We start from the raw sequence: 16,508 nt of genomic DNA, 5'->3' as shown, positions 1-16,508 counted from the left end.
CTGAGGGTCTGGCAGCTCCCTAGAGGTTGCTGGTATATGGGGGTGAGGAGGCTGAGGAGGCTCAAGGGCACAGCCTGGGGGTTCCCTTTGCCTCCCTGCTCTTTCCCCTTTTATTGGGTCCAGCCAACTAGATGGTGCCATCCATGTGTAGGTCTGATTTCCATCTCTCAGCCGCATTCTCGCATGTCTATCTTCTCTGGTTTTCGGTATTAGAAGGAAAAGGGGTTCAACTGATTGTGCAATATCCCATGTTCTGCGGCAGCTCTGGGGTTCTTTCTGAAGCTTGGTTACTGTTAGGCTCAACCTTGTCCCTGGAGGCTATCCTGAATATCTCCATTCACCTCTTGCCTTTGCTCCCCCAAGTCTTTTGGATGCTTCTTTAAAAATGGGTCATTTGGCATCGTTTGTTTACTGGTTTAAAAATCACCTTGACCCTTTTTGGCGGAGTTTCTCCGAGAAGTGGATACATTTGGTGTAATTGTTATGAGCAGTGGATACATTTGACCAGGGTCCTTTACTACCTTTTTACAACTCCTCAGGTCAGTAACCCACGAAAGAAGAGCTTGCATAGACTCCAGTCAGAACATCTGTGTTTATTGTCTTATTTATCCCCAGAGAACGTTGCTGTACAATCCAGAATGGAGAACAGACGACTCCGGCCAGTGGTTCTCAACTTGTGGGGCTCGACCCCTTTTGGCAAACCTCTATCTCAAGGATCTTTTCACTACAATTTGTAACAGTAGCAAAACTGCAGTTATGAAGTAACAACGAGCATAATCTTATGGTTGTGTGTCACCACAGCATGAGGAGCTGTATGAAAGGGTTGCAGCGTTAGGAGGGTTGAGAACCACTGCCCTGGGTTCTTCCGTGATACGGGAAGCAGGTACAGTAGCACCCTCTGTCCTACAGCTTTCTGCCCCACCACTCACATCACACTCAGTGACTGAGCTGTTTCTCTCTCTGTTTTTAATGGCCGCACACAGTGCCGTAGCACTTTCTGGCCGGAGTGTGGACCCTCGGGTGCTGTGTGTCAGTAGTAAGTTCAAGGCTGATGGGAAACCGCTTGGTTCTGAGGTGTGGGACTTACCGGAAGTGTCTCCTTGCTCATAGTTGCCTCTCATCCCCACAGTCTGTACTCAGACTGCACTGAGCAAGGGAGGAGAGAGAGGGGATCGATCCAGTCAATCAATCAATCAGTTGAGAGAAAGGATAAAATCAATCAACCAATCAATCAGACAGACAAGACCCACTTCATGTAGCATCCTTAGTGTAAGGACAGATACTGGTCCTTGCTTTAAAATATTCTGTGGCAGCCTGGAGAAGAAGCTCAGTAGTTAAGAGCACAGACTGCTCTTCCAGAAGACGACAGTTCAATTCCCAGAACTAATATGGCAGCTTGCCACTGCCTGCGACTCCAGTTCCAGGACAGTCTGACTCCCATTTTTGTCTACCGTGGGCACTAGGCAAGCAAGTGGTGTTACGGACGTACAGGTGGACAAAGGCCGTGTGTGTGTGTGTGTGTGTGTGTGTGTGTGTGTGTGTGTGTGTGTGTTTAAAGCTGCGGTCCAGATTATCGAGTTGGACTTTTTAAACAAATATTTTTTTGTTGTTATTTTTTAGAGGCTGTGAATTCACAGACAAATAGCTCAGCTAACAGACGGGAGTGGAGGGGCATGAGCATAGGAGAGCTGGAACGTATTGTCAGATCCCCTGAAGCACAGTCTTTCTTTAGGGGGTCTACTTTACTGTAGGTTGAGACCTCTAAGTTACTGCAGGCATATCTGAATGTCAGTCGTTTATGTTGAAGCTGATAAGGGGCATGTGTGAAACTTATCATGATGAACATCTTGGTGGGGCTGAGGAGCACAGAGAGACTTATAGAACACGCCTCTGCTTAAGCCTGTGAGGCCGTATCCAGAGAGGGTGGCACAGGCAACCTCCCCCCACATCAGCTGGGGACCCCACGGGATACAGAGGAAAATGGAATGTACACTAACTAGTGTGGCCATGAGTTTCGCCTCCCCACCCCTACCTCATGGAACGAAATCACCAAAACAGAGGAAGAGAAACCATTCCTTCTTGTCTTATGCTGTTTCTGTCAGTTACTCAACACACTGAGGGAAGCATAGCTTGGCTCTAACCTTCTCACTGTCTTAAAGCCTTGGGGGAGGTTTACTAAAACCAGAAAGAAGATGTTGTTAAATGGCGCACAGTCATACCAGACCAGGTGGTTTTCTTACACACATAGGATTTTTGCCGGTGTAGCAAATACACGTTTAAACGGCACACAAGATGAATCCGATACATGTGTGAGGAGGATTTGTGTTCTCTTTAGAGTCACGGCATGCATCCTGTGGTCTTCTTGTCTTGTTAACAGTGGAGGTTTCCATAGGAATTGGCGTATCTGATTTGGGAAGCAGGGGTCTTGCTTCCTGTCTGGCAGTTTCACTCGGGACCCTGTTCCAGTCACTCAGAAACATACTCAGGACACCCAGCTGGGTCAGCCCTGCTCTGAAGAGTGGTTCGGCCTTCGGTGACTTTTTTCTCTCTGCTCAGTGGCCATCCTTAGCCACTTCTGCACCCATGAGGTTGACCAACTGGGACTTTCTGTCTTAGCCACGTGAGCCTCATGTCCTGGGAAAACCCTCAGTACCAGGCCAGACTGAATGACTGGTTTCCTGGCATCTGTCCTTCCACAGGGTCCCCATGGTAGTGACGGTCTGACAGGTGATCAGATGTAGGGCTTATTTTATGCTGAGGTGGAGGCGCTGTGGAAGACGCTGTCATTTGTGAAGTTGTTGCTCTTCCGGATGTTCCTCTCAGGGTCTGAGGCCCCTGTAAGTCACGTGTCTATGGCTGTACTCACAGCTGGTCAGGGCTTCTTCTGAGGCTGCCATTCCTGCCTGTCAGAGGCCGTTGTGCCTCCCAGCGCCTCATACCGGAGCAAATCTAGGTGTTCTCTTATGTTGTGAGAGTGTGTCTAGCATTAAGATGTGTTGTCTTCTTTAAAAATAGTGTTTGTTTTATGTATAAGCATGTGTGTCTGAATGTTATGTATGTCTACCGCGTGTGTGCCTGGTGCCTGTGGAAGCCAGAAGGGGACATCAGATCCCCTGGAACTGGAGTTACAGTCGGCTGTGAGCCACCGTGTGGGTTCTGGAAACCCATCTGGGGTCCCCCACCAGAGCAGCCGGTGCTCTCAACTGCCGAGCCGTCTCTCCATCACCAGGATGCATTATTTTCTTGAAGTTGTGCCATAGCCTTCAATTCTTAGGCATCTGAAGTATAAATAGCATTGATGTGTTCTGTATTCACGGAAGAGAAGAGAACTGAGCGCGGCTAAATGGCACTAACTGGATTAATCGGAAGGGTGGGTGGAGGTGGAGGAGAGATTGTGTTTGGAAGAGAAAGCCACTCTTGCAGAGAACCTGAGCGTAGCTCCCAGCAGTCAGTCGGGCATTGCACAACCATCTCTAGCCCAGAGCCGGGGGTTTGACACCTCTGGCTTCTGTGGGTGCCAGTGTTTACGTGTGCATTCCTGCACAGAGACCAACACACAAACACATAATTTTAAAAAGTAAGATATAAAATTCAGTGGTTTAAATTTTTTTCAATAAAGCACATTGAAGAAAAATACCTGGTCCTGTTTTTTTTGTGTGTGTGTGTAGGATTTTAAATGTTTCATGAAAACTCTTTGTGGTGTGCAAAGACTTGCAAGACTTTATCTCTGTGCATTAGGAACCAGAATATTTTCCTTTTATTTGGGTTGGAAGTTCTCTGAGCTGTGCATTTTAGGTTTCTAGACTAAAAAGAAAGTAATTATTAATACAATAATTCATTTGTGTCAGAGGACTCTAGTCTTTGAAATACAGTTCCTGGTGAGAAGTTTGCTGGTAGGCTACGATTTGGGGTACCAGCTAAGGGCACACAGCCATACTGACTCCTCCATCCCATTTCCAGTGTTGAAGTTATCACAGAGAACCTAAGAACAGTTCATAGAAAGTCGTCAGTCATTTTCAAATGGAGTGGCAGCTACTCAGGATACAGTCCTGTTTACAGAAGAGTGTTTTCTTATTGCCTGCCATGGATCAACTCCTTCTGAACACCCCATTCTCCCATCCCACCCCCAAACAGTAGCCTCAGAAGGGACTCCTGGAACCCCACACTGCTGTCTGCTAAGTGTAATCAGGGAAGTTCACTCTTCCATATCACAGGGAACACTTATCTTCAGGTTGGTTTATAAACTGGCTCCAAACAGGCCTCTGGGTAAGGACAGGAGACTTACATGAGTCCGTTGTCATGAGAATAGAGATAAAGGGGACCAAGACACATCTGACCCCAGCATGCCTCCTGTGCAGGGAGAATGCAGGAAGAAAGAGATTGGGTTGGAAGCAATTTACTTGAAATTCATTATTTCCAAATTGCCAATCAGGCTATAAACTGGAGGAATTAAACACCAAATTTGTAAGTGAAAGTCAGTGTTTGAAACTTCTAGTTTGAATCAATGAATGTAGTCTTTGCCCAGCTTCCCCCCTTTTTATTTTGGTTGGGGTGTGGATTCCCACATTCCCCTGCAATGCTGCAAGCCCATCAAGAGCTTGAGGTTAGATCATAGGAACCAGAAAGTGAAAGAAGCTTCCAGCAGGGACTGGGTGAGCTGAAGGGACTCTGAGGAGGGTGTGACTAAGCTAAGATGTCCCCAGTGAGGTTCAAGTTAGTCCAACCCCACCAAGTCAGCCTTCTTGGTATACCTAGGGTACTACTCCACTTAAAGGAGTTTAAAATAAAACTTGGGAGTATTTTTTGGTATTTATCATGTTTCTAAAAAAACTTGCAAAGACTTTATCACTTAAAGTAACAGGGCGATTTTTGTCTTGTGTTGCCTTTTGCTTCTGTTTGTCACACGTCCAGAAACTCCAGACTTGTTTTGGGCACACTAACATCAGAAACATCTGGCTCAGCTTACTGACGGAAGTGAGTTTCTAGGAAGCCGATAGATTTGCAGTAGGTTTCATGACATTGTCACAGGCAGTCAACTTCTTTATCTGAAAATAACGAATGTAATTACTATTGTCGTGTGTGTGTGTGTGTGTGTGTGTGTGTGTGTGTACACTTCTGTAAATTTCATCCAATGACTTTAATCCCTGGCTGAGATTTTCATTTTATTGTATTCTTTGCAACGAACAATTCCCAAGTTCACAATTCCTTCTTTGTGTTTGATTGGGAGAGTCAATAAAGCCTGCCTAGGGATTGTTAAGTATTTTCTCCTTTTCAAGTCATTTAAGCAGTGATTCAGATATTTACTGCCATAGTATGTGCCAAGAACGGCGCTAGATACTACCAACACAACTAGACACTACCAACACAGCAACAGAGCAGAGGACAGAATTAAAAGAGCCCTCCTGTCCAGAGGGGGACACAGGAAGGACAGCTGAGGAGACCCTCTCCTGGAAGAGGCTGAGCTCAACAGGCTCCCCAGGTCTGCAGGAGCTGGTGGGGGCGGGGTCTTTGCAGGAGCAAGGACATGAGGACATTCCAGAGAGTGAAGAAGCTTAAGGCTGAAGTCACAGACAAGCCTGGCTTATACAAGCCAAACAAGGCTGGCTCAGACCTTAGAACAGACAGCGGAGTGGTGTAGCAGTCCACCAGGGTTCAGGCATGAGGCAGGGACAAGACAAAGGAGGGCCCATGGAAACTGGCATGTTTGGTGGTGTGGTAAGTGTAACCCCCCCCCCGCCATGCTCATAGTTGCACATTCCCAAGCCCAGGCCAGCATCCTCCAGTTCTGGGCCAGGGTGGGTGAATGAAGATGCAGAGCTAGTAAGGGTGGGTTGCAGAGCAAGGTGTTCAGGGTGTTCTCACCCTGTTGTTTGAAGGGCCTTTTGCCCAACAAGCTGAAACCCTGAAACCACAGGTTGGTAGTAACAGTCAGAGTCAGTGTGGAAGCCAAAGAGGGAAGTAAGGGCTAGTGTAGAGCCTTAAGGAAAAAAACAAAAAAGGACTTATTTACTTTTGTGTTTGAAGAGGCTGTTGGATTTCCTGGAGCTATATGGGTGCTGGGAACCAAAGCCAGGTCCTCTGGAAGAGTCCTAACTGTTTAACTGCTGAGATCTGTAACCTTTATGTTGCCATTTGAAAGACGAACTCAGTGAAGGGCTACAACTTCACGCTAGCTTCAGATAACAACATTATAATTTCTTCTTCACAGCCCGATGTCTTTCCTCTACGTCTGCAAATAGGCATTGATTTTAAGATTGCATTGATTTACTGCTGGCATGTGTGAGTGTCCGTTCATGTATATGTTCGTGTACACACCTTGGCATAGGTGCCGGTCACAGGAAACCTTTCTGGAAGTGATCCTCTCCTTCTACCACATGGGTCCCCAGGATTGAACCCAAGGTGCCAGGCTCAGTGGAAGGGGCTTTTATCCACTGGCTCCAAACAGGCATTTAAAAACCTGTACTCAAGTGAGTAACATTGAATCTTAGATTACTAAATACTGGATGGCTACTTTAAAAATTTTTCCGAGACATGCAAAAAGTATACAGTGTTACTCTTCAAAAGAGCTTCAGGGCAGAACAGGAGCCTCTGGCCCATCTTGTGGCATGGGGGTAGGAAAGGTAGGAGGTTTTAGTTGTCCAGTTTAAAACCACACCTGTGCGGCTCTGCAGAATCCCAGAGAGGTTCTACTTAAAAACAGGGGTGCGCTGGCTGTTATGGCGGTACACCCCCTTCATCCTAGCACTATGGGAGGCTGAGGCGGGAGGACCTCTGTGGGTTCCAATCCAGCCTGGTTTACAAAGTGAGTTCCATGACAGTCAAGGGCTTCCATATAGTGAGACCCTCTTGGTTGAAAAAATAAAAAATAAATAAAACCCCAAAACACAAGCAATCAACTACCACCAACAAAAAAGCCCATGCAAGAATTAACGGGGGAAAAAGAAAATTATCCTGAACAAAGAGAATTACTACTTTCTGTTGCAGTCTTTAAAAATTTTGTTTGCTAATCTGGGCTGTGTTTTCAGCATTGTGCATGGGATTCTGGTTGCAAGGGCTTGGCCACTCACTTTTACGCGTTCTTTATGTACTACCAAGTACACATTTATGTCCTATTAGCTAAAATGGCAAGACTTCAGCTTTTTCATCTACTGATTGTTATAAAGGCGCATGGTGTGAGGTGGGACCTTTGGTGAATCCCATGGAGGGTGAGAGACAGACAGAGACCTGCAAACATAACTTACGTAGAAACTTTATTGGGGGAAGGGAGGAGAGAGAGAGAGACAGACAGACAGAGACAGACAGTGACCTGTCTACTCAGAGAAATAACTGAAAGAAAAGAGAGCAAAAGTAGGCTTTTTTTGTTTTGGTTTTTCGAGACAGGGTTTCTCTGTATTGTTTTGGAGGTTGTCCTGGAACTCGCTCTGTAGACCTGGCTGGCCTTGAACTCACAGAGATCTGCCTGCCTCTGTCTCTCGAGTGCTGGGATTAAAGGCGTGTGCCACCAATGCCCAGCCAGAGCTTGTCTCTTAAGGTTCCTTGGAGCCTGCATACAGAGCCAGGGGGTGACTCTGCCGTGTGTGCAGGGGTGGCACATTCTCCCAGGTCCCAAAGGGGCAGGGCCAGGTTTGCCTAGATTATAACACTGAATGCCTGGATATTTTGATCGTTATTCAGAAGAAAAACAAAGTAGAGCCACTCATGTGGGAGAAGGTGTTTTGTGGGCTATTTTAGTATTTTAGTTTTCAAGCGGTGTTCTCAGCGTGTATCCATAATGACAGGATGAAGCTTATTTGTTACACCGTTTTCCGGCATGAAGCTGTCAAGTGTCTGTTATGGGGAATAGAGTCCATGATGTCTTCTTTCCCTGGGCTGGGACAGGAGGCAGAAGAGGTCCTCTAGCTAGGGTCAGAAGGTAGATAGCAAAGACTTCCCTGTCAGGAAGGTACATTCATTCCTTTACTCTCTAGAAACATAGTCCCATCAGGCCTGCTTTATGGTGGGTAATTTAAAATAAGAGTCTTCCGGGGATACTTGCTGTTAATGGTTATTGTCCATAACTTTTTAAATTCTAAGTGAATCTGAGGTAGGTGTCCGTACTCCAGGTCTTGGGAGAAGCAGAGGTAAGGGGGTATCCCCCACATAGGAAAAGGCAGTGACTGAATGATTCCCTTGCAGTTGTGACTAATGATGATGCAATTTCAAATGGGACTTGGTAAGTTACTCCATAGGCTGAAGACGAATGCTGATCTTAGGTGACCAACCAAGCAGCCTGAATACACTATCACCTCCACCATGAGAAAACCTAGCCTATTTAATCCAAACAAACACTGGGGTAGCCTTTCCTTTAGAGGACTCTGTTAGCATTTCTGGAGAATGTCCTTAGTGTTGCTCTCAAGGAAATGCAGTGTAGAATGTCTGCACCCACAGTGCCGGTGGGTAGAGAGGAAGTGAGCTGTAACGGGGGGCGGGGGTCTTTGGGCAGTAGCAATTACTGCTTCACTCTGCCCAGCCAGGTTTCTCATGCCCCTTCTGGTGACAGACCTGGCTTCCTTGCCACTTAGAAGGTGTGTGACATGGGCCTGGCCGTTTGTAGAATCTGCTAGCCAGACTCAAGGGCAAGGTCACAGTGGGGCTCGGCGGAGGAGCTTTCTCCCCCTCCCTTTCCTGCGGCTGTGAAACAGGGTGGGTCTGTCTGCAGTCATCCAAGAGTCATCCGTCAGGACCAGCTGGGATATTGTGTGGTAAGAAACACCGTTCCTCCTCTTGGGATGGCGGACTAACAGTGTGCCTTTCCCTCTTGACATACGTTCGCCACGGGTCCCTGTTGGTTGCATCCTTGTGAATCATGTCTTCATCTTGTAGTTGAAGCGGTAAGTTGGCATTTCATTTATGGGGAAGGAACGCCCCTTTTAGGAGAGGGAGACAGGCAGAGCCCAGGGGTAGGAATAACAGGAGAAGGAACCCTGACATTAATTAAGGACCATATACATACACATTGAGACATATACATACACACACATATACACACACAATACATAGTCATACATACACACACACACATACATACATGCACACATACACATATGGATCTAGACCATATATATATATATATATATATATATATATGAAGTGCTAGTGGAAGTTCTATTTCTTTGCCTCCTTTGGTTATTAAAGAGAAAGCTGAGATGAGGCAGTAGGCAGGGAATTTGGGCCTCTGGCCAAGAGTGACACAGGGGTTTACTGATGGGGATTAATGTTCTCTAGAAAGGTCTTCTGCCTCTCTAGGACCATTCCAACATCTCTCACATCAAGCAAAGCCACTCTCTGGTAAAGCCCAGGAACTGTGGGCACATTAGGGCAGCAGTGCGGTGGATAGGCGAGTTGGTTGCCTATCTCTGAGGCATTCCTCACACTAGCAAAGACCACTGAGTCAAAGGGCTATTCGCAGGAGAACGGAGTCTTCTGAGAGGCGGGGTGCTGTCATCTCCTAATTCCATGGCTGCCGTGGGGCATACCATTCTCTCAGGTGCTCCCTTCGCTCTGCCGAAGACAGAGACTCTGGGGTGGCATGTCATCATATGGGTGGTTTTCCTGGTGCCTCTGTCTGACAGGTCTGGGGGCTTTGGTTTCAGTGTGTGATCAGATGGATGGAAGTTCCTGCTGTCAAAAATGCACGCTGCCCTTCCTTCATCCCTGCGAATGAGTCTACAAAGTAACCCAGTGATGCAGACAAATCTCCAGTTTACTCAAGAAATTGGGCGTGATGTAAACAGCCTCCCACTTCCAAGAAGAAGGGCCAGCTGCCCTGGTGGGAGTGGGGTGTGCTGGGAGCCTCCTTAAGGTTCTCTGGAAGATGGTTTTCCAAAAGTAAAGTAACACCTTTCTCCTTCTAAGGGGCGGGGGGAACCACACCAAAAGCCAGACAAGCAAAAATAAAACCATTTAATTTTCAAAAGGAATAAAGAAAAAATAAACCATGCATGATTTTGACAAGTTAGCAACATAAACACATTCCTGTTGGAATGTGAAGAGCCCCGAGTCGGTGCCAGAGCAATCTTACCAAGGTATAGATTTTACTTTGTTAAAACACTCGAGGTTCCCATTTTTTGTGCGACTATAAGTGCAGCCCCACAGCCTGGGCAGCCAGCTCCCTGTGTGTGGGCCCCGGCTTGGCTTGCTAGTTCCCCAAACACCACAAGTGCTTCCCCAGGCTGGCCCGGCTCTGCCTGCAGACTGTGGTGCAGCCTCTCCATTGTTTGCCGCTGCCCATTCATTTGCCCTAAGCAGTGGTCTCCAGTTCTCACCGTAGACATCAGCGACGAGGTTTTGCTTTTGGTCTCGTGGGTTTGGGCTGAGGTCACGTTCCCCCTAGCCCTTTGGTGTGCTTACGATCATGTGACTTGCTGTGTGACCAGTGAGAGGTGGAATGGAGCGATATGCATCCCCTAACAGGGGCGGAACTTACCCTGTGCCCATCCATGCCCTGCTCTGGTTATCTTAGCGGGACAGAGTAGGGGTAGATGCCCCAGGATGCCGGAGTCTGTGCAGGCAGGGAGTCAGCAAATCTGATGGTTTAACTTACCGAGACGCTGGGCTTTGTTGTGCCAGTGAACGCTCACCCCCTGCGTGCCCATGGCGAGGCTCTGAGCTTCCTGAGAACTCAGCCGTGCAGGCTCTGCGCAAGGTGTTTTCATGTGGCCTCAGCCATTAACCACGTTAATCATTCATTGGAGGTCACACGTGTGTAACTTCACGGACCGCCTGTGTTCCTGTTTCCCTTATCTACCCCCACACCCTTGGCCATTATCCAGCAAGCCATCGAACACCTGCTGTGTGCCCAGTTCCCTGCAACATCTCAGGATGGGAGCAGGAGCCGGAAGTGACCCCTGGGGAGTAAGGATCCAGGCAGAGAAACTGAGTTCAGTGTCGTGCTAATAAAGGGAATATAGCAAAGAGGAGAGGGCTCTGGTGAAGTCCACTTTTTTCCTATACTCTTACATAGGTGTCTCTTCACCACCTTCTGATTCCTAAAAGGGGAGGGAGTTCAAACATTTCAAGGGGCCGGGTATGGATGGATGGCTGCCATCCTGAGGTAGCTTAGTGAAAAGTGTCTGAAGCCCTGCGTCTCCACAGTCAGCAACAAACGGCCATTGCTGTTCCAGGAGACACCCTCCAAGGAGACCCGCTCAAGGGGTGGGGAGAGGAGCCACTGTGTAGAGCAGTCCATGACTGGTTCCTTAAGAGTTCCGCTCTGACAGGAATAGGAAGGGAAGTGCCTTCTAGGCTAAGGAAAACTGCATGAAGGAACTGGAACGTTCTGGGAACAACTACAGGGGACTTACCGTTAAAAGAACACACAGAGGGAGGGGGACCATGGCAGGAGCCACTCTAGGCAGCGGCATAGAACTCGGTGGCGGTGCAGCCGGCTTTGCGCCGTATCCGGGCCACACAGAAACTTCTGGAAGGCTCTGTCCCGGCTATGGATTCATAAAGTGGGTTCCGGGAACGCAGAGGCAATGCAAGGATGAGGGAGAGGCAGGGCAGGGAGGGAAGCCAGCTCGCTGGAGGAACTGGTGTGGAGGGACTCCTGGGCTCTAAGCAGGTCATGGAGGGTGGGCGGGAAGGGTCAGATGAGTGAAGCCAAGAGGGCGCAAGTGGTGGGGAGCAAGGGGGGAGGTGGCCCAACTTGCTAGTTTGTATCCAGAGAGGTGTGAGGTTAGGTTTGAGAGTAGCAAAGAGTTTCGCTTTCACCTCTTTAATTTCCCTCCCGCATGGGGATCATGTGGGGACTCCACTTGCAGTGTGTTCAGAGATGAAGGAGAAATTGCACTCGGCGTGCATGGCCACACTCCGTCTTGTCTTACCGGATGTTTCCCAAAGCTCTGTCCGTACAACAATCATCCGAAGAGATCTGGCACTTTCTGCGCTCTTCCTCTGGGGTGTGATCCCAGTGCCCACCCACGGGAGCGGCTTTTCACTTAAGTGTACAGAAAAGGGTCGGCTGGAACCATTAGCGAGAGAGCAGGTGTCTCCGGGGCCCATTAGGGCCCTCCCGTTCCTTCTTGTTTACTTTCACCAGGAATGCTGCCAAGAGCACCCCTTTGGGTGCCTGCCTTCCCACAGCCTGGCAGTATGGAAAAAGAATGTTGTGGTACGACCCTGGAGACGGTGGCTGTGTTAGCCAACAGGCAGGACCAGAGAGGGGGTTGCTGTTTCTGTGCCAGGGCCCACCTGGAGGTCAGTGTTGGGAAGATGTTACAATGGGAGCGATGCCTAAAGAAAGCTCCAGACCAGGGCACTGACTCAAATTATTTTCTGGGGGGGGGGTTGTACTGTTTGCCAGGTTCTGTGTTATCCTTGGGGTGTAGTAATCTTCCTCTTCCCACGGCTTCCCTACAGAAGTGGGAAGGAGACCATTAAATGCATAGCCACAGATACATTCATGGTTAACGCTGGGATGTATTACAGATGAGAATGAGTGCTTGGGAGGCCTTGACTTAGGTTCCAATAAAGGTAGGGGATTATCTACGTGGTTTTTCTTTTCTTCTTTGAGAACCCCAAGTAGTGTTTTCTTCCGTGCTTTGCGTGCGTGGACTGAGAGTATGTAGTTTTGTGCATATGGGCTGAGTGTGTGTATGTGTATTATTACATCCATGCAAGTGTCCCGGGAAGCCAGAAAAGGGTGCCAGACCCCATGAACTGTATAGATGTTTGTGAGCCGCCCATGTGGGTGCTGGGAACTGATCCCAGGTCCTCCAGAAGAACAGTGATTGTCCTTAATCACTGAGCCACGTCTCTTTCTGTCCCTGCACATTCTTGACTGCTACACTTGGAGGAGCAGGAAGTGTAGGAATTAGTGGCCTAAGTAAGTTCATTCATTTGGATGGTAGCTGATTTTTTTCTTAGCTTTGGCACAGCCTTGCCTGGGGGTTAGGTCACCATTTGTTCATCCTGCTTTTTCTTTCTTTTTCTTTTCTTTCTTTCTCTCCCTCCCTTTTTCTCTCTCCCCCATGCTCGCTCTCTCTGTCCCCTCTGTATCTGTCTGTCTGTCTGTCTGCCTCTCTCTCTCCCTCTCTTCCTCCCTCCCTTCCCCCCATCCTTAGTGGATGAACATTGAAGTCAGATTCCTCAATATCATAAGATGCTACTTCAGGACAACATACAAAGGCTGGGATGCAGCTCAGTGGCAGGTGCTTGCCTACCATGCACAAGTCCCTGGGTCCCATACCAGTGCCTCCAAACAAAACAAAGCCCACTGTTGGGTATGCCCCCTTTCTCTGCAGGTTGGGTCCCATTTCTTTGTCAGGCATCAGTGGGTGGGGGGCTGCTGGGAAGTCACACCGCTCCTGGTGCAGAGTTTGGGAAGCCCCAGATTCTGGTAGATGAAGGGCTGCATCTGAACAGTGTGGGAGGAACTTGGAGTGTCTTGAGGAAGAAAGGCCTTGTCTTCCAGACTCCCCGTTCTCTGAAGTCTCTCTCTATGCTGCTCAGACACATCCACTAGTCATTTCCTGTTTTCCCTAGAATGCCTCCAGCTGCCGCCAGTGCGTGTTCGTGTGTGTGTGTGTGTGTGTGTGTGTGTGTGTGTTGGAGGTGTCACTGTGCTGCTAACCACTTCCTGCTTCACATTACATGGGTCACGACTTGGCTGACCCTTATGTGGCTACAGTGCATTGCTAAGTCATGACAAATACCAGGAGCTGTCGCTGTCATGTGGGCCGTAGCACATAACCTGTAGCTACAGGAACTTCATGGGGCCATGTCCCGGGATTCTGTCTGTAAGAGAAGGCTGTGCTCTGTGCCACATTAGCAATTATCACAACGTATTTTAATGTGATTATTTTGTCCTTTTTAAAGACAGAACTTTTTTTTTACTTCTTTTATACCCCCTTATAAGTTCAATCAGAGTTACCTTCATATTCTGTGATAAACAGCTTCCACAGTCAGGCAAAAATGACGGCCTATTCCCTATGGAGGGATACTCTCTCAGCCTAGATACAAGGGGGAGGGCCTAGGCCTTGTCCCAAATGATGTGACAGACTTTGATGATCCCCCATGGGAGGCCTCACTCACCCTGGGGAGTGGATGGGCGGTGGGATGGGGAGGTTGGTCGGGGGGCATGCCAGGACTGGAGGGGGAGGGAACTGGGATTGGTATGTAAAAAAAGATTGTTTTTAATTTAAATAAATAAAAAAGATGACCTAGACTGAGAGTGACATCGTGAAGCAGTTGAGCAGCCTTGAAGTGAGCCCGATCCCTTTCAAGGTGGGATTCAGAGGGCCCCAGGCTTTGAAGTGTCAGACGTGCTCTCCTTAGGAAAAAGAATGCTAAGCTACCACTCTCTGCCAATTTCAATGTATGTATCTCCTCCACTCATTGCTAGGCCCTGTTTCCAGACCTTGACCAGGTCCAAGTGTGTTTTCACTCCTCCCTGCTTTGCCTCACAGACACTGAAACTGCATTCTCGAGGGTGCTCTCACAGTGTTTATCTCCCTAGGAGTCTTCCATTAGAATTGAAAACTCCCTCAAGAGGGACCAAACACTTTAGCCAGAAAGGCAAAGAGACCGATTCTCGAGGCCACCTCCCACAGGCTGGGACCTGCAACCCGGGGAGTGCTCTATTGAGAAAGGGTGTAAGAGTGGGGGATTCGTGGGCGGGTCACGAGGGAGGGTGGCATCTAGAAGTGGGAACAGCGTAGGCAGTGATTACCACGGTGGGTCAGGAGGGCTTGGCTAGCAGCTCCGCTCCAGGTGACCTTTGCCCGCATTTCCTCTTGTGTTGCTTGCTGACTGCATGATTCTACACACACACACACACACACACACACACACACACACACACACACACACACACACACACACCGTCACCATCAAAGGGTGCTGGAGACCATGGAAGTAATGGAAAGAGCAAGAGATAGCAGCATAGGGCCGGGAAAACGGCTCAAATGCCAAAGTGCCCGGATACTCAAGCGTGAGCGCCCGAGCTGGGATTCCCAGCACCAAGTAGAAAGCTGGGTGTGCCGGGTGCAAGCTTGCAACCCTAACGCTGGGGGGGGGGCTGGGTGGAGACAGGGAGATCTGCAGAGCATGTTGTCCATCCAGTTTCACCAACTGAACACCCAGTTCAGCTAGACACCCGGTCTCAAAAAGTAAGATAGAGAGCAAGAGAAGGGCATCCGATGTTGACCTCTGACCTCCTTATGCATCCCAGCAGGCAGACACAGACACAGACACACACACACACACAGGCAGATATACAGACACAGGCAGATACACTGACACACACACAGAGACATACAGGCACACACACAGGCAGATACACAGACACACAGGCAGACACACAGATACACACACACACACACACACACACACACGCACACACACACATGCCAGGGTGCATGAATCAGAAAGCAAAACAGAAGACAGTTGAATGCTCAGAGCTGAAGGAAGAATCTGTCTTATCAACTTGTGACGTGGCCCGTGAGTCTGATTTTGAAATGCTGATTTATATGGAGAGCTCCCCCATTGCTTGCAGCCTTCTTGCGTGCCAATACTGCAGGCAGGGCAAAGTCGGGTTCAACGACTGTACTTAGGCCAGGCCCCTTTCTGTTTGGCCACTCTGAGAGGAGGTGGCGTGAGTATACAGTGACAGGCAGGGACTCACTGAGTAGTAACAGCACCTGGGAACAAGCAAGGCCATGGGAAAGCCTGGAGCACCCCGCCTGAGGCTGACTGCTCCCTAGGCTAGATTGTGATGCAGAGGTGGCCTCCTCAGGACTGGGAAGCAGGGAGGATAAATTATCCCCCTGAAGTGTGCAAGAAAGAGAGCACCCAGGCCTCAAGGACTCTGCCAATTTCACTTCTTCCCCCTCTTTCCCCTTCCTCGGTCCCCTTTTTACTTTTTTTTTTTTGGAGGTGGGGGGGAGGTAGGCAGGGATGGCATCTGGGTCTTTTTTTTTTATGTGGCCCCGGGGAGATCCTGAATTCTGGATCCTCCAGCCCCAACCTCCCAGTTAGCCTTGAAAAGGGCGTTGTGCTATGCCCGCTGTGCCCTCTAGGGCTTTGCGGCTTCCTGACGGCTTGCTGAGATGTTGTTGTGGATGCGCCTGGTTGGTACTCCTCTCCACATCAGACACTCCTAAGAGCGCAGTCTTCACTCCTCTCCACATCAGACACTCCTAAGAGCGCAGTCTTCACTCGTGGGCAGGGCTGGAGCAAGATTGTCAGTCCCTTTTGTTTTGTTTCATGAGACAAGAGTCTTGTGTCGTCTGTGTTGGCATTGAGCTCCCTGGGTGTCGGAGGCTGGCCTTGAACTCCTGGTCCTGCCACAGCTTCCCCAAGTGCTAGAATTACATATGTGGATTCTGCACCCAGCTTTCTGATTACACCCGTGTGACAGTGTCTGAGTATCTAAAAGCTGTTGAGTAGGGCCTGCTGTGGCGTGACGTGGCAGTCCCAAGGCCAGTGTAGAACACACATCCTGCTAGGGAAAACCCTGATGAGGAAAT

At 48.9% G+C, this 16,508-nt stretch overlaps 1 protein-coding gene across 4 annotated transcripts in view; it reads left to right on the top strand.

Moving 5' to 3' along the window:
* The window catches only part of Pde10a (phosphodiesterase 10A), a 399,000-nt gene that overhangs the window by 253,273 nt on the left and 129,219 nt on the right, over positions 1-16,508 (top strand). The window lies entirely within an intron of this gene.

The sequence above is a fragment of the Mesocricetus auratus genome, unplaced genomic scaffold (genome assembly GCF_017639785.1).
Source record: "Mesocricetus auratus isolate SY011 unplaced genomic scaffold, BCM_Maur_2.0 Super-Scaffold_100018, whole genome shotgun sequence".
NCBI lineage: Eukaryota > Metazoa > Chordata > Mammalia > Rodentia > Cricetidae > Mesocricetus > Mesocricetus auratus.
Note: the sequence above shows the minus strand (reverse complement) of the source record. Positions and strands in the feature narration are given on the sequence as shown.